Genomic DNA, 19,121 nt, shown 5'->3' with positions numbered 1-19,121 from the left:
TATGAAGTTATTTTATTTTGTTACTCAAATAGTCATAGCAGCAAATCCTTAAGAACCCTTGATTCCTTCAGCAAAGAAATAAGATCACATCGAGGACACTGTAGCTGCGTTACAAATAACTGCAAAATTCTTACCTAATATGACATAGAAAACTAGTTGTAGAACCAATCTTCCAGTTAAAGATACATCCACTAAGTTCATCAGACTACTCCGTATTTCAATTAAATTATGCCTTGGAGCAAGAAGAGTGAAAAACCAATGGTTTAGCATTGCTAAAAAAATACCCGAGAACCCTGCTGTTTGTCTTTGCTAAGCTCTGCGCTATTTACATGAAGATTTATGGTGTTGAGAGCACGGATACTTTTAGTCATTTTACATGTTACTGCAGGGGTGGGTTGAAAGGATTAGGCACTAGGAGAGGGACACCGCACTAAAGAATGCCACACGCCCAGGCCTCCTTAAAAGCTTGCATTCTGCACTTTAACAGCCATTATGTGACTTTTGGATCGAGTTTCTCAAATGTACTAAGACAGAGCTTTCTGGAGGGATTGTGTGATGTGAAACAACTAAATTAATTGAAGCAGTTGAATTTCACAGAATGTTTTGGGGGCTACAAAATACTCGCTTAATCAGCACTTCTGGCCACGTAACTATTCCTTCCCTCACTCCAAACCTTATTTCCAGATTATTCACAAAAAGTAATTTTTTGTGTGAATCGCAATGGACTTAATTAGAATTAGAGTTTAATTTAGAAATGTTCTCCTAATCACTAAAATACTAAAATAATCTCTGACATAAGATACACTCCTAACAATTTTGCTAGGATGCTAAAAAGGATGACTTGTGTTGTTCATTGTCAGGCGCTGTGAGCCTAGGACTGAATAAAAGCTCCTCTACTCACAGCTAGGATGCTATTTCAATTCTCCCAACTTTAGTTTTCTTATACATACAAATGAGGCTAATGATTCCCATGATTCAGGGTAGTCATGAGGATTAAATTGGATAAACTATATGAAATTTTGGTGCCTGGATCATAGTAGATGTTATAATATTAATGTCCCTTATAATCCATTCAACCCCAACTATATTTTAGGCTCCCCTGGTACTATGGTAACCAACTTTATTTATTATTAATGGCTTTAATCATCAAAAGATGATATGTAAATTGCGCATGATGCAATATATATTTATTATAACTATAGTCAAAGGCATTATATTTAAAATGCTTTATTAGTATATTATTTGTTCAATAGTATAGTACTTAACACTTCATCAAATTCTAATGTACATATTAATTCTACTGGCAAGAGGATTTTTTTAAAGGATATGACATATAAGGAGAAAGAAGAGGGCTTCTGCACTCAAAATCAACATGGTTTTATTCTTCAACCTTTGCATAATACATCAGGTTGAGCTTCTCAGGGCTTCACAATGTGTCTTGTGCTGCACATTAAAATGTGAATTCCACTATTGCAGCTGTCTCACTTTTTCTTCTCCCCTCCCTCTCTCAGGCAACATTTTACTATATATATCTTTACCTTTCCTCAGACATCTTCCCTTGCCTAGAATCCTGTCCAAATCCTACCAATGGCTCAAGATCCTGATCAAGTATTATCTCCTTTAATAATTCTTTGGCTATATTATTCTGCAAATGAAGGGATTACTAGAATTCAGGCAACCTAGCTATGGAGACAAAACACATGAGTCCTTCAACAGATTTACAGCACAACTTGAAGAGTCAGGAATAAAATATCACAGATGCTAGAGTAAGAAGATTGGGAAGCCATAGAGGGGAACCAAATGGTCAACTCAACTCGGTCAATGTGGTGCTGTCTAGAAAATACTTAACATAGTTGACACCACGAATCTGACGTTGTACACACAAGCAGTATCTTGTGTGCATAAGTAAGTGTCTGTCAAGTAGGGTGAGTGTAGATGATGGTGGATAGGGACAGCCCTCAGAGAAAGACATCAGATGTGAAGGCACAGCAGCTTGAACTATTCTGGCTTATTTGGAGCTGCAGGAACTTGGGTAGGGCTGGTGCAGAGGGATGACACAAAAGATAGGTAGGGAAAGAACAGAAATGTAAAGTCCTCATGGTTTTCTGTTTGTTCTACAGAGGTTGGACCTTATCCTCAAGGGAGTGAAGAGCAATGAAGAGTTTTAAAGAAGGAAAGCAAATGAGACGATGCATGTTTTAGAAAAGTCTCTGGGAGAAGCAAGGAGAAGGCAGGAAGGCTAGATTGGAGATGGGTTCCAGGTTGGAGACTGTCTCAGTCCTCCAGCTAGAAAGTAATAGTCTCTTATTTGCAGTTCTATCGCACTGATTGCCAGTGCCATTTGTTTTACCACTTAGTTGGTCTCTTCTTTCAGGTATAAGAATTTTCTCTCTACAACTACCGTGAAAAGTGTTCATCCCTTGGCAAACTTGCATTGTTTTTTGGTATCTCTTCTGCTAACCCTCTGCAGCATCTCTATACACATGCACAGCTCTCATGGCAGGGACACATACAGAGAAAGTGGGAAGAAAATGTTTTTAATTGGCAGATTCCACTGGCTTCACAAGTGATTGATTGTGCACAATCAGTAGGAATGATGTCAGCAGCAGTAAATATCATGCACACATATGAGCTCCTAAAAGATGTTTGAACACTAAAGCAACAAGATAGTTGGAATGTGTGTGTCTCATGATTCTTTAACCTTTGGCTATTTATTCTATGTAACCTAATTTAATTTGAATATTTATATATAAAAATGCTTGGTTACCATTGAAGAATTTATAATTAAATAATTAAAGTCTAATTTTGACCTTGCTAAATGTGTGAGATGATTTGTCCTGAATATATTGCCTTCATTACCCACATCTTTCAAACTGAGTTTTTTGGGGTTTTTTAAATGTTTTTATTGATTTCAGAGAGAGAGAGAGATACGAAACATCAATAATGAAAGAGAGTCATTGATCAGCTGTGTCCTGCAGGCCCCACACTGGAGCACATGCCCTGACCAGGAATTGAAATGTGACATCCTGGTTCATAGGTAGATGCTCAACTACTGAGCCACTCAGTGTGGCCAGGCCAAACTGAGTTTTTTAAAGCCTTATCCAACTCAGGAGGATTTTCATTCAAAAGTATGCATTCTTTTTCTTGCAGAACTTACTTTTTAACCTGACCTTTTATCTTTAAGCACAAATCAGCCTTTCTGAATTCATCATCTTAACTGATAAAGGATTACATGATAGGTGTGTAATAAAAATGCTGTTTAGGTGCAGTAAAATTTTGTGGATGGTTGGGAAAGGAAAAACTCCCTGTCAGCTACCCCATAATTTTTGGTTTTAAATTTCATGGAATTAAATGATTATGTTGTCTAAGATTAGATCATAAGCTTCTGTTTCAAAATCAATTTTTCTTAAAGTCTAACAAAAAAATTTTGTTGGTCTTCAGAACACATTGCAATATACACTTTTTAAAATTCTTGCCTTGTGGTAATGATGGAGACCTAAATGTTTAAGGTTTTATTTTTTTATTATTATTTTTTAATATATCTTTATTGATTTCAGAGAGAGGAAAGGAGAGGGAGAGAGCAATAGAAACATCAATGATGAGAGAGTCATTGATCGGCTAGCCCGCAACCCGGGCATGTGCCCTGACAGGGAATTGAACCCCGATCGCCTGGATCCTAGGTCAACACTCAACCACTGAGCCACACCCCGCCGGGCTAAATATTTAAGGTTTTAAATGTATATGGATATGTACATTTAGATACTAGAAATTTCAGTTGATTCTTCAAGAATGCAGCATTCTATGGAGTGGCCTAAGTTCTTTTGAAACCTTTTGGCAGCCTGCCACACAATAGTGAACAGAGTGTATTCAATGGTATAGAAGAGGAAAGGACAGGCTAGAAAAGGTGAAAAAGGAAAAAAGCAGTGGGGCATTGAAGAAAAAATTTTGTAAAGTGGAAGGTTTGGAGAGTAGCCATTTGCAGCAGAAAGAGAAATATCAGAGACAGAAGCATCAGAAGTGAAAGGAAGACTGCATGGGCCATTCCAACATGTGGGGCTCCCTTCCCATCTCTTCCCACCCTCTTCTGGGGTGTTCTATTGTACTGCAGTGGTGAGAAAATGAAAACTTTGCCCTGACTCCCCTAAAGCTGGGGTTTCTGGACCTGGACTAGGTTCTGCTGCTTAGAGGCCCTCCTGAGAGGCCTGAATTGAACACTGAACCAAGTGCAGAGTCAGGCAGTTTCAGGTCGGGCATCCATTTTTCTGATAGAGATATCATAGCAGATACCAGGTTCTGAAGCCAGTTATTCTAATGGTGGCTCCCTCGTCTCCAGGCCATCGTTTAGGACATGGAATCCCCAAGATGGTGACAATCTCAGCCCTGGACTGCAGGCAAATTTAGGACAATGATTTCCTGATTCCCAAGCATTGTGATTGTGGTAGAGACAGAGGCTGTTCCTCCAGTACCTGACTCTCTGTTTTGAATCTCTTACTGCCTAAAAAAGCTAGTGTTTTCTGCCTTCTGCAACTGACACTTGATAGATACACATCATTTTTACTCAGTGGCCCTAAAAATCCATGAGAGAAAGTTTGGGAGCAACTGCTTTAGGAAATAAAATTTTACTTTATCATTATCAATGTACAATGGACAGTCACCTTATATGTGTTACATTTGTATTGGTAAATATAATCAACTTCACTATGCAGAAGTCAACTCATTCTCATGATCAACTGTCCTGACTAGAGCTCCTAAAACTGTGTTTAAAAAAGAGATAGAGACTTTTGAGCAAAGTACCCAGAAAATTCTCATAAATCCTCATTTGGACAGCACAGTGTCACTGGCTGCTAATTAACTTGGAATTTAAGCAAATTGGGATTTATAATTTCTCATTAACTCAAGCAGAAATTAGAAAATCTGAGAAAAACAATAGCAAACAAATAGAAGATTGAAACATCACAGAAAAGATGGAAAAAATCAAGAAGAGATGATATAATATTTCCCCAAATATCATCCAAATTATAACGCAGAGACAGCCTCTCCCCCAGACAAAATATAAAAATTGTTATCATTGTGAAGCTTAAAGATATACAATGAAATGAAATGAAAACATCTTACTCCACAAATGATGTAAGATAAATGAAGCATCATAATTTCCTTAAAACAGATAGGTCACCGTTGAAACCAATGAATGCTTACAGAGAGAATCACAAGTGTGTTTTCCTACCATGTGTAATTCATCAAGGGAAGTTGGACTAACACTAGAAGAGCCTGAGTAAATTATTCTCTAATTGAGTAAGTGGGGACTAAAGGAAGCACTTCTGGGGTTAGTTTAAGAAGATTATGTAGCATAGGGACACATTTGTTGAGTGTATTTCATTTTTGGACAGTGAAACTAATCACCTGACCATAAATTATTAGCTGCATTAAAATTTTTCCATGAGATTTTCACAGTGTGGTAACCAAATCACATTTGTGAGTTTTTGCTGCCCTTTCCTTCCTCACTTTACAGTAAGGTCGGAGGTAACTGCCCTTGCCTGTAACTGTGGCATCAATTATTTAGTAGGCAGCTTGTTTTGTGCCCTCTTCTCTGAATTCAAAGTTTAGATAAATAGGTGGATGGAAAAATAGATGGCTAGATAAATAGGTGATAGATAGATGATAGAGTAGATAGATAGATAGATAGATAGATAGATAGATAGATGATAGATGATAGATAGATAGATGATGATGATAGATAGATAGATAGATAGATAGATAGATAGATGATAGATAGATAGATAGATGATAGATAGATAGATAGATAGATAGATAGATGATAGATAGATAGATAGATAGATAGATAGATAGATAGATAGATAGATGATAGATAGATAGATGATAGATGATAGATAGATAGATAGATAGATAGATAGATGATAGATAGATAGATAGATAGATAGATAGATGATAGATAGATAGATGATAGATAGATGATAGATGATAGATAGATGATGATGATAGATGATGATAGATAGATAGATAGATAGATAGATAGATAGATAGATAGATAGATGATAGATGATAGATAGATAGATAGATAGATAGATAGATAGATAGATAGATAGATGATAGATAGATAGATGATAGATATAGATAGATAGATAGATAGATAGATAGATAGATAGATAGATAGATAGATAGATAGATGATAGATAGATAGATAGATAGATAGATAGATAGATAGATGATAGATAGATAGATGATAGATAGATAGATAGATAGATAGATAGATAGATAGATAGATGATAGATAGATAGATGATAGATAGATAGATAGATAGATAGATAGATAGATAGATAGACAGATGATAGATAGATGATAGATATAGATGATGATAGATAGATAGATGATAGATAGATGATAGATGATAGATGATAGATAGATAGATAGATAGATAGATAGATAGATAGATAGATAGATAGAGATAGATAGACAATTTTCCAAGACATGTTATTAAGTGAAAAAATGGGTAAAAGACTTAAATGTAAGACATGAAACCATAAAAATCCAAGAAGAAAATGTAGGCAGCAAAATCTCTGATATCTCTGGTAGCAATATGTTTGTCAATGTATCTCTTAGGGCAAAAGAAACAAAGGAGAAAATAAACAAGTGGGACTACATCAACATAAAAAGCTTCTGCACAGCAAAAGAAACCATCAACAAAACAAAAAAGGAGCCCACTGTATGGGAGAACATATTTGTCAATGACACACCTGTAAAGGGTTAATATCCAAAATATATAAGGAACTCATACAACTTAACAAAAGGAAGACAAACAACCCAATTAAAAAATGAGCAAAGGACCTAAATAGACACTTCTCCAAAGAGGATATACAAATGGCCAAGAGACATACGAAAAAATGTTCAAAGTCACTAATCATCAGAGAGATGCAAATTAAAACCACAATGAGGTATCACTTCACACCTGTCAGAATGGCACCATCAACAAATCAATGAATGGCATATGCTGGCGAGGGTGTGGAGAAAAGGGAACCCTAGTACACTGCTGGTGGGAATGCAGACTGGTGCAGCCACTGTGGAAAACACTCGGGAGCTTCCTCAAAAAAATTAAAAATGGAGCTGCCATTTGACCCAGTGATCCCACTTCTAGGACTATACCCTAAGAAACCCAAAACATCAATCAGAAAGAACTTATGTGCCCCTATGTTCATAGCAGCATAATTTACAATAGCTAAGATCTGGAAACAGCCCAAGTGTCCATCAGTAGATGAGTGGATAAAAAACTGTGGAACATTTACACCATGGAATACTATGCAGCTCTAAAAAAGAAGGATCTCTTACCCTTTGGGACAGCATGGATGGAACTGGAGAGTATTATGCTAAAGGAAAGAAGCCAGTGAGAGAAAGACAAGTACTACATGATCTCACTCATATGTGGAATGTAATAAAGACAATAAACTGACGAACGAAATAGTTCAAGAGACATAGAAGCATGGAACAGACTGAGGAACCTCAGAGGGAAGGTGGGAATGGGGGAGTGGGTGGGGAGAGATTAATCAAAGAACTTATATGCTTATATGCATAGCCTATGGACATAGACATTGCTTTGGGGAAGGCCTGGGGTAGGGTGGATGCAGGGTGGAGGGGATCAATGGGGGAAAAAAGGGAACACCTTTAATACTTTCAATAATAAAGATAAATTTTAAAAAAAGAAAATTAAAAGAGGAATATAAAAAAATAAAAGTTATTGTATATTGTTTTTTGACAATACATTGAGAATTCATGTTGCTTATGGTATGAAGTAAAAGAATCCTATCTTTAATTTTTGCAAATCGATAGGCAATGGTCTAAGACCCTTTTTTTGCATATTTGGTCATTTTCCCAATGATGTGAAAGGCCACTTCACAATAAACCACAACCCCACATATGCATACCTGATTATGGTCTTTCTATTCCCTTTTACGAATGTTTTTATATTTTCTTTTAATGCCACGATGTTTTAATTATTATAGCTTTATTATATGTTCTTAAAGCTAGTAAGGCAAGTTCACTTTTTTGTATTAAAATATTCTTTTGGTTATTTTTATAAATTTTGTTTGTCATATGAAACTGAGAGCTTGTCAAGTATCATGAAACATCTTATTGAGATTTTAATTGGGGTTATATTAATTGCATGGGATATTTTGGGGGAAGGGGCAACTATTTTGCATCACTGAATCTTCTTATGCAAGAACATGGATAATTATTTAGGTCTTTTAAAATGTCCTTCACTATATTTTTATGGTTTTGTTTTATATAGTTTCTTATATGTTTCTTGGATTTATTGTTAGGTCTTCTGTTTTTATTTTTGCAATTGCAAGTAAAATTTTTTTCTCCCAATACATTTTTAATTAGTCACTTCTGCTACTTGGGAGATTTTTTAATGTTTTAATTTTTAATCTTTATACTTTTTCATCTTAGAACTTTGTGTTCCTTTTCTGTCTTCTTGCATTTTATGCTTTGTATTTGAGAGCTCTTGCTCGTCTCCTTTTGAGTTACCATTGTCCGGCTCTGGTGAGGGTAGGAGGATAGCAAAGTGCACCACTGTCCTTTTCTTTTTTCACTTTAGTGAGGAACAACTGAAAAATACAATTGTATATATTTATAGGGTGCAATGTGATAATTTGCTGTACATATAAATTATAGAATGACTAACAAAAATCAAGATAATTAACACATCCAAGACCTCAGTCATTAGGATTAGTAACTTTTGTGTGAGGGGGGGTTGATAATGCTGAAAACCTACTTTCAACAGCTTTCTACTTATCAGTACCATATTGATAACTATAGTTATTATGGAAAACAGTTTGGTAGTTCCTCAAAAATATTAAAAATTGAACTACCAAAACATTCAACAATATCACTCTTGGGTATGTATCCAAAAAATTGAAATTAGGATTTAAAAGAGAGATCTGAACCCCCATGCTAATTGCAACACTATTTATAATAGCCAAGATATGGAAACAACCTATCTTTTGACAGGTGAATCAATAAAGACAACATGATATCTATATATAGAGATATTATTTAGCCATAAAAAAGGAGACCTTGCCATTTGTGACAACACAGCTGCATCTGGAAAGCATTACATAAAGTGAAAGAAGCCAGGAAGAGAAAGAGAGTCCTGTCTTTCTGAGAGGGCTGTATCTTCCTGGAACACTTGTCCATCTTCCCGGCTGCAGTGCCCACCCTCACTGGTTCAGTGCTGGGTACACACCATGACTGCTCATGTGTAACCTAAAGGAGGAAGGAAGAGATGGGACGGCCAGTTCCAGCTGCTTTGACCACAGTCCCCAAGTGAGAGCCACGATGCTTCCTCCCTGGGTCCTTTGACTCTGCACTTGAAGTTCCCTAAAGTTGCGCCAACTTCTGTGGAAATTTTTCTCTCTCTAAAGAGTTCTAGACTTACTAGAGAATACTTTATAAAATACACACTTTCTTTTATACTTTCTATTCTCTAGAAATTCCTGAAAATCTCAGGTCCATCAATGATCCTGTTTCTTGTTTTCTAATTTTATTACCAATCTAGGCTCCTTTTATTATCTTTTTTGCTGTTTAATGGGCTTGGAGACTGGCAGATAAGTTTAATTCAGTTCACTATCCTGATCCACAGAATTATTTCCTCCAACTGTAAGTCTCAATGTATCATTTCCCCCCTTACAATGTCTTGGTGATTGTCCAACTTCCACCTCTGTTTTCACAAGACCCTTCAACATCTGGTGCCTGTCATTTGTCCAGCCTCATTTTTTATCACCCTTTCCCCAAAGCCCAGCTCTCATTTCCAAGCTAGAGACATACTTGTGTTCCCCAAACACACTCTATCTCACCAGTCCTCGCTATCTGTTTATTCTTTACACTCTTCATTCGTTTTGACCATTGCATCAGTTAGATTAGAGCAAAGATGTCAACTCTTCCCTGACCTCCAAAATCAGGTTAAATGACCCACACCTAGTTGTCCATGGTCCCCTCTGCTTATTCCCGTCATTGCATTTGTCACACTGTGTATGGCAATTTGCCCTCCACTTGTTTTCTACCTCCTTAGCCTGTATTTTATGTGAAGGGCAGGGACTATAATTTGTTCATCATAAACTCCATGATGTAAGGAGCTGCAATTAATTATCATCTCTAGACTTTCTAGAACCTGATACAACGCCTTAAACATAGTTGTTAAAAGCAGGAGTTTTGAAGTAAAGCAAGCTTGGATGCAAAGCCTAGTCTGTCATTTATTGGCCCTGAGCAGTGGTGGTTACATAATTTGTAGGGCCAGGAAAAAAAAATGTAATCCCCTACCGGGGTGGGATGTCACCCTCCCTTTCCCATAAGCCTGCCTCCCCAATCCACAGCTGGTGGGCAATCTCCAAGAGGTTGCCACCTCTATGTTGGGATGGGATTGGTACCTGGATTGGTACCTAGAGTGGCTCTTGCCATCACCTACCTGTGAAAATTTTAAACAGAAAACCCATTTATGATGGAGTCAGGAGACTCGGCCACTCAACACACACTACAGACCCAACAGGTTGAGACATACCTTGCAGCTCCTACAGGAAGAGATACTACTTTCCTAACTCAGCAGGAAGAAGAAAAAAAGATCTCTCCTTGCTCAGTAACAGCTCAGCCAATGGGAGACTGCCATAATCAGACAATGGAAAGTCAATATACTTGGAAATTTCTGTCTCCTCCAGTGGACTTTGCTTACAACAGCCACTGCTAAATCCATAAAAGAGCAGTCTTCTCCTGTGAATGGTTTGCCTTTAAACTACATATCCTAAATTGCATTTTTGTTGTTGTTCCCAAATAAACCCATTTTTTCTAAAAGAAATAAAAATAAAAACAAAACAAAACTCCTACCAAACGTGACATGGCATTGTCAGCCCAAGGAAGCAACTTTTTTGCCTTGCTCCTCCCAAAGACCCCAAACTGTCCCTATATGTGTGCCCAGGCCCCCCAGGGGGCTGACAGAACAGTGGAACATGGGTCTCCCCCTGCAGGTGGTCACTGCCCTGGTCACAGGGCAAAGGCAATCACAGAGTTCAGAGAACAGGAGAAGGCCAATGGCATCTGATAGACGATGGGAGGCAGGACTACTTCTAAACTGAGGCTCGCATGCCTGGTGCTCCATTGTGCCCTTGAACTTCACTATAAGAATTCAATAATAAAATGAATAAAATCTCAAGAGGAGGTCTTAGAGTATCGATTCTAAATATAGGGACCTTCGGGGTGGTGGGGAATGGGGGCTTGCTGCAGAAACCTATGAAGCTACACTTGTTACAAGCCCACAAAGCTTGCCCTTACTCTGTTAGCTAAGAAAAGTTTACCTAAATTTTCTGAGTCTCTGTCTTCACCTGTAAAATAGACATGATGAAACCTACTTCACCAAGTTGCAGTAAGCCTTAAAGAAGTAATGCCTCGGGGTTTGAGGGATAGATGAAAAGAGAAAACTTAACATTAAATAAAAATTTTAAAAATAAAAGCATCAGCCATGCAGAAAGGGAGGGGGAGGGGGGAATCTCAGCCAGAAAGGAAAAAAAAAAAAAGTCCCAAAGCTCATTCGCACAGCACTACAATATTTCTTGGTAAGTTAAATATCTATTGCTTGAAAGTACAGGGTACAAATTTTTAATGGGCTATTTTTGTAACGCTTAAAATATTTTGAAGTTTACTCAGTCATTAACCCTTTACTAGTCCTTACCTTTTGGGGTTGGGTTGTGAAGTGGAAGAATTGGCAATGGGACAATTTCACAGGTTTAACTTATACCCACCCGAACCATGCTGCATAGACATTGGTGCTCAACATACACCACAGAGCAGCTGCTCATGATTGTCCTGAGGTGCACAGAAATACTGTTTCCTGAGCTCCACCAGGGGACAAGATTGAGGAAACATGTTTGGGGATTTTATTAATCCTCACGGAGGATATTTTTTCCATTGCTTTTCAGAGAGAGTGGAAGGGGAAGAGAGAGAGAAACATGGATGTGAGAGAGACACATAGACTAGTTGCCTCCCAACAAGGGCCTGGGATCAAACCTGAAGCCTAGGTACATGCCCTTGGCCAGAATCGAACCCAGGACACTTCAGTCCTCAGGCTGACACACGCTAACCACTGAGCCAAACCAGCTAGAGCTGGTTTTTTGCAAGCCTCCCAGGCTATTCACACACAATTGCTTTTCTCTACGTTTTCTTATGCTTTTATTTCCTTCTGAGGTAAATTTACATACATGGTGCACATTCACCAACTCGACAGATGAACAAACCTTTATAATCCAAACCCCATCAATATGTAATGTATACCATGGACTGGATGTTTGTGTTTTCCCAAAGCTTGTATTTTGAAACCTAATTCCCAATGTGATAGTATCTGGAGATGGGCCTTTGGTATTAGGGTAGAGCCCTCATCAATGGGAATAGTTTCCACAGGAGAAATGCTCTCTCGCTTGGCCATGGCAGGACACAACAAGAAGATGGCTGTCCACGAGCCGGGTATCTGGCCCTCACAGGACACCTGGTCTACCCACGCTTGGTCTTGCACTTTTAAGCCTCCAAACCTGGGAGAAAGAAATGTTTCTTTTTAGGCCATCCCCTCTGTGGTGTTTTAGTTATAGCAGCCTGAATTAAGAATATTACCATCACTCCAGGAAGTTTCCACATGTCCTTCCCAGTAAGTAGACACGCCAGCCTCCCAGAGGTTAACCTTTGTTTGGATATTTTTCCCATATAGATTTGTTTCAGAACATCACATAGAAAATCAGTTATTGCATACACTTTCCTGTAGGTTCCTTTAATCCAGCATGTTTGAGATGTTGTGATCTCAGTGTTGCATGTATCAGTAGTTTGTCCCTTCTTGCTCAACAATATATGAATTACAGGAATTCATCCCATTATAAGAACACACTACCTTCTGTTTGTTCATTACCCAACAGATAGACACCTGTGTTTCCAATTTGGGGCCGGTATGAATAAAGATGCCATAACCCTTTTTGTACAAGGCCTTTTGTGGACATAGGTTTCCATCTTTCTTGGGTAAACAGAAGCGGAATTGCCGGGTCATAGACAAGGTGGATATTGAATTTCATAGGAAAATGGCAGTTCCTTTTCCAAAGGATTGTGCTATATTACACTCTCACCCACACTAATTGAGAGTGCTGGTTGTTTGTCCTCACCAACATTCAGAGTTGTCAGTTTTTTATATTGAATTTTAACCATTCTGGTAGACATTTAGTGACATCTCATTGTGGTTTTAACTTCTATTTTCCCGATGACTATTGATTTTGAGCACTCTGGCATATGCTAACTGGCTATTTAAGTGTATCCTTTTGTAAGGTGTCCATTCAAATATTTTACCATTTTAAATTAGGTTATTTGTATCTTTATTACTGAGTTGTAGTTCTTTACATATCTAGGATGCTAGATATCCTTCATCAGATATATGTCTTATCAATAGTTCTCCCAGTCCAAGCTACTTCTTAATAGTGTCTTTTGAGGAGCAGGATTTTTAAACTTTTGATGAAGTTTAGTTTAACATTTTGTTCCCGTATGGTTAGTGTTTCTTTGCACACCAACTTTTAAAAACCCTGCTCTGTATTCTCTCATCTTCTCTAAACTCTTAGCCTAATCATAACTGTGACACAAGCAGCATAAGTCACCTCTTCCATTTCTGTTTCTACTCCCTCTACATCACTCTTCAAGCTCTGTTTGAATCACCTCTGAAAGGTAACTTCCAAGCATGTGGACTCAACAGGCACTTTTTAAAAAGTCTTCTGTGTATGACACAAATGTTTGGTAGTTATTATTATATGGAGAAAAGGACAGCTGTCTTTGTTTCCTGTTGTTAATATTTTTCAGGGACACAAATTCCTTTCTTGTTTAAAAATTCCTAATAGCACCAAGTTCAAGGCTACAATTTAAAATCTTCAGAATTAGGAACTCGCAGTGAAATGGGAAGGGGAAGATTGGGATGACTACAGTGAACTGCTTAGGCTCATTTTTATTTAAATGCTCTGTATTTAGAAACAATCATCTGAAGATCTAATAGCGTTTGACAGAGAGTTAGAATGTAAGGCACATCTCTTTGATGAGAAAAAGCAGACACAGGGACAAGGCACTTTGCCTCAGGCCACCGAGGGGAGCTTGGAACAGAAGCCAGTCCCCTATCAGGAGATCCCAGTTGCCTCTGAAATTCCACGATCAGAACAGGCAGAACACAAAAGAGAAACCCACTGAGGAGAGGAAATGTTTTCCCACAAAAGCAATTTCCTCCAATTTGTATTTCAGCAACAAATTTGTTTCCAGTTTCAGATGCCACTATTCAAAAATGACCTGTTGCCTTTTGACTATAATAGAACCTCTCTCATTCTTCAGAGATATGCTTGTAAATATTTATCAATGCAGCTCGGCCCTTAGCCTGAGTTCCCTTTCTCTGGCTTTATTGCTGTGAGCCCCCAACCCCTGCCAACATTCCTCCAGCCTTGATTACTGGTATGTCTTTCACGTGGGTTGATGTGTTTTCTCATGTGGTCTATGAGGTGCTATAAACATTTACAACTGAACTGTCAATGTGGATAAATAAAGCACTGTAAATTTTTAGTTCAGTGACCTTCATTATGCTTTTTATACTCTTGCATAGGCTCAGAAAACTTGCTTTATCTCAAGAGAAATAGATTAGATTAGAGAAACTATATTACTCAGTACCAGTTGCACTCAAATCACGAAATTGTCTCATAATTAGAATAGTGTGCTTTCTTTTAGTTAGAATCTGGTTAATGGATGATAGAAATAAAGGCTTGGTTAAAATTTCAGTCTTCTTCTCATTGACAACTACAATTGTTTAAGGCAGCAGCTCCAAAACTTTAGCAGGCATCAGAATTCCCTGGATAAGTTGTTAGAAAGTCAATTGTTGTCCCCCACCTCCAAAGTCTGTGGCCCAGAAGATGTGAGGTGGGGCCCGGAAACTTGCCTTTCTAACAAGTTCCTGCTGCTCCTGATGCCACTGGTCCCGGTAACTAAATAATTGATTTGGTTTTTCAAACCAGGGATATATTCCTTTTTGGTTTTGATTTCCAGCAAGTGGTTTCCTTACTGCTAATTCTGAGCCATGCAGGGACTAGGGCTTTGTCCTCACAGAAAGCAGGACTTGCCTTCGCAAAACTGGAAAGTGTGTCCGTCCGGTGTTGGTCAGTGGTTGAGCATCAACCTATGATCCAGGAGATCGCTGGTTTGATTCCCGGTTGGGGCACATGCCCAGGTTGTGGCCTCCATCCCCAGCTGGGCATGTGCAGGAGGCAGCTGATCAATGACTCTCATCATTAATATTTCTATCTCTCTCTCTCCCTCTCCCTTCCTCTCTGAAATCAATAAAGATATATTAAAGAACAAAAACAGAAACAAACAAACTGGAAAGTGTGACCCTTACATGTGCATGAATACATACCTCAAGGTAGGGAGGATACCAGAGGACAGCCTGCCCAGTGTCAGTGGCCTCCGGCTGTGCTGGGCCTCTCCTCCTTTGGGAAGGCCTTGTGAGAACGCTCTGACCTTTTTTCCCCTCCACAGCACCATCTCTTTCTACTCAGCTCCTTTTCAACTCTGTCTGCAGGGATATGTTAATCAGAAGGACGCCTTTCTCTCTCTAGCTTCCCTTCTACACTCCCACCTGTTTTAAACAGACTCTTACACACACTTCAAGGCTCAACTCACACCTCTGTCTCTCTGTCTCTCTCTCTCTCTCTCTCACACACACACACACTCACACACACTCACTCGCACACTCACATACCTGCCCCATGACACCCTACACTTTTCAGTGGCTCTCGGTGGTCCAAGAGCATTTTGGTCCCACATCTCAACACGTGGTCCTGCACTTTTCTGGTGATGTGTTTACCCCTCTCTGTGACACTCAGGTTCTTCTAGACTGAGCAGTATCTTATTTATATCTATTACCCTACAAGGTCACATTTAATAAATTAAGGAAAGAAAACAAAACGGAAGGAGGGAGGAAGAGAGGAAGTTCTGTTCCCGGGAAATACATGTGCATTCATTATGGAGGGGGTAGTATGGTAGTTGAGTGGATGCAAAAAGCTGTGGGACAGCTACCTACTGTGACAACCTCCCAAAATGGATCTTCACAGCAACAATGGAGTGAGCAATATGAATGATTTAGCCTTAGGTCAAGGGCATGAATCCAGCCCAGCGAGAGAGAAAGAAGGCAGAGGGCACCGCCTGCACTCTTGCCATTCTCGTGGCTCTTTGGCAGAGAGGGTGCTGATGCCAGACAAAAGCAGGGACTCTTTAGGGGCCCTTTTATTTGAGGTTGAAGGATTTTGAGACTCAGGAAGGACATGGGATAAGATAAAAACAAGGGCAGGAATAATATTTGCAAAAAGAGTCACTCATCATTGGCCTCCTATGTGCCAGGCACTGTTCTAGGGGCCAGATGTACAGTGGTATTGGCTGGTTAAATTGAGAGCTATATAATAAATTAAAAAAATATGTATTGTCTCTTCATCATGTGTGACTAGTATTAGGATTTCCCATAATACAAGAAACAAAAATCATAGACTTTTCCATCATCTCACTTATCTTCAATATTTTTCAAATATAAATGAATAATAAATTCATATCATGCAATACATGTCTTTTTGCTACTTCCAAAAAATAGCTTAAAAATATGTTCTTCATACAGTCACTTTGGAAGACAATTTGGCAGTGTCTTACAAAGCTAAATATAGTCTTACCATACAGTCCAGCAGTCATACTCTTAAGTACTTAGCCAAATGAATTGAAAACTTAGGTCTGTACAAATACCTGCATGTAAATGTTTATAGCATTCTTAATTGCTAAACTCATAATTCATAATTCATGGTACTCAATTCATAACTGCTAAAAACTGGAAACTACCAAGATGTCCTTGGATAAACAAACTCTTACGTCCATGCAATGAGATATTATTCAGCAATTAAAAGAAATGAACTATCAAGCCATAAAAAGGCATGTCGAAACCTTAAATGCATGTTGCTAGGTGGAAGAAGCCAGTTTAAAAGGCTACGTATTGTATGATTACAATTATATGACATTCTGGAAAGGAAAAAAATTTGGATACAGTAAAAAGATGAATGGCTATCAGGGGTTGGGGGGGTCAGTGAGAGGGATAAATAGGTGGAACACAGAGGATTTTTAGGGCAGAGAAATAAATCTGTATAATACTGGATACATGTCATTACATATGTCAAAACCTATAAAATATGCAAAACAGTGTAAACCTTCATATAAACTGTGGCTTTTAGTTAATAATAACGTATTGATATTGACTTATCAGTTATAACAAATGTACCACAATAGTGCAAAATGTTAATAATAAGGGGACATGAATACAGTAGAGAGAGGTGTATGGGGACTCTCTGTGCTTGTGGTTTAATTATTTTCTAAAACCTAAAACTACTCTAAAAATAAAATATGACACAGGAAAAAACATATTTTCCTCATTGTATCCTAATATATTCTCAAGACACCTAGAAATCTAGTTTTTCCTAGTTTGCAATGCCTTGTTTTTGAAAAGTTGGATTTTTATTGTGTAACTATCTGTTGGCAGAGTGCAATACATTTCCTCTCCCCTGAGCAAGAGGAGATAATAGTTCATGCTGATTTCAGGAAGACTTATGAGAAAGTCAGTTCTATGAAACAAAAATATTTTGGAATAAACTATTACAAACTGAGAGGGGAATGGGTATTAGTAAGTGTAAAATTGTACTTAATATCAGTCTTAGAGAATTTGGTCTATATAAATTCAATCTTGGCAGCTGGCCATTAGGGGCTTTAGAACTGGTACATTTGGAGAAATGTTCTAACTTTTTTGGTAGGGTAAGAATGGAGAAACAGAACATAAGGGTGTGGCTTTTTTTTTTTTCTTTCATGAACTTCCATTTGAAAGAATTTGGGAAGTCTGGTCTTAAGATAATTCTGGAAATGGATTTAAAGGCTGCTACTCAGATCTCCGTTTTGTAGTAAATTTAGGTTTTACCAAGTGTCAAATTGATAGTCACATACAGGGGAACTTCTATAACAGTACAGGATGCTCTGGCTGGCGTGCTCAGTGGTTAGAGCATTGGCCCACACACAGAAGGACTGCGGGTTCGATTCCAGTCAAGGGCACAGACTTGGGTTGCAGGTTCCATCCCTAGCCCCAGTTGGGACGAGTGCAGGAGGCAAACAATCTATGTGTCTCTCTCACATGGATGTTTCTCTCTCTCTTCCTCCCCTCCAATCTCTCTAAAAATCAATGGAAAAAAATGTCCTTGGGATTAATAACAGGATTAAGAAGAACAAAAAAATAGTACAGCACATATTTATAACATTTTAAATTTGCAAATCTGATTTTCATTTATTATCTAATTTGATATTCATAATCACCCTGGGAAAATTATAAACAAACATTAACTACTAAATAAATAACCATAATTTCTCAAAGTAAGAATAATTGCCTAAGTTTTCTTCTACCTTCTCTCTCATTATCATGGTTTGGGCAGTGGGCCTGCTACACTTACAAACCAAACTAAGATAAGTGGTTATGTTTATTCTTAAAACCAACAAAAATATCCTCCAGCAGCTCTCAATCCAGGAGCATTATAAAGATTTCTTAAAATAAAAACTTCCTTTTTTTTTTTCTTTTCTTTCTTGTTTCTGTCTTTGGTAAAAAGCAATTCTGCATATTAAATGCTTGAATGAAAATATACCTTATTTCTCATAGACTATAATTAGAGATAAAATAATATCAAATACAAGTAAAAATAAATATGTAATCAGAAACAGATATCTTCAAAAACAAAATATAGACTCTGATAGCAGACCCTGTTTTGCCCCATGTGCTATTTTATGTTTGAACATGAATAGAAATGGGTGACATTCTGTTGGTATCCACCTTCACATATGTGCTCCCCTGGGGCCTCTCTGCTTGAGTTAGTGGCTCGGGTAAAGGTGCACATGTAACATTGGTTAAACATCCCTGTAGGATGTTGAAAAGCCTGCATATTGTTTATTTCTGGAAGCTTTATTGGACAATACGCTTTCCTATTAGCTCCTATATGGACTCGTCA

Source organism: Miniopterus schreibersii (assembly GCF_964146895.1).
Source record: "Miniopterus schreibersii genome assembly, chromosome: 8".
Taxonomy (NCBI): domain Eukaryota; kingdom Metazoa; phylum Chordata; class Mammalia; order Chiroptera; family Miniopteridae; genus Miniopterus; species Miniopterus schreibersii.
The sequence above is the reverse complement of the archived record's forward strand: the minus strand, read 5'-3'. Positions refer to the sequence as shown.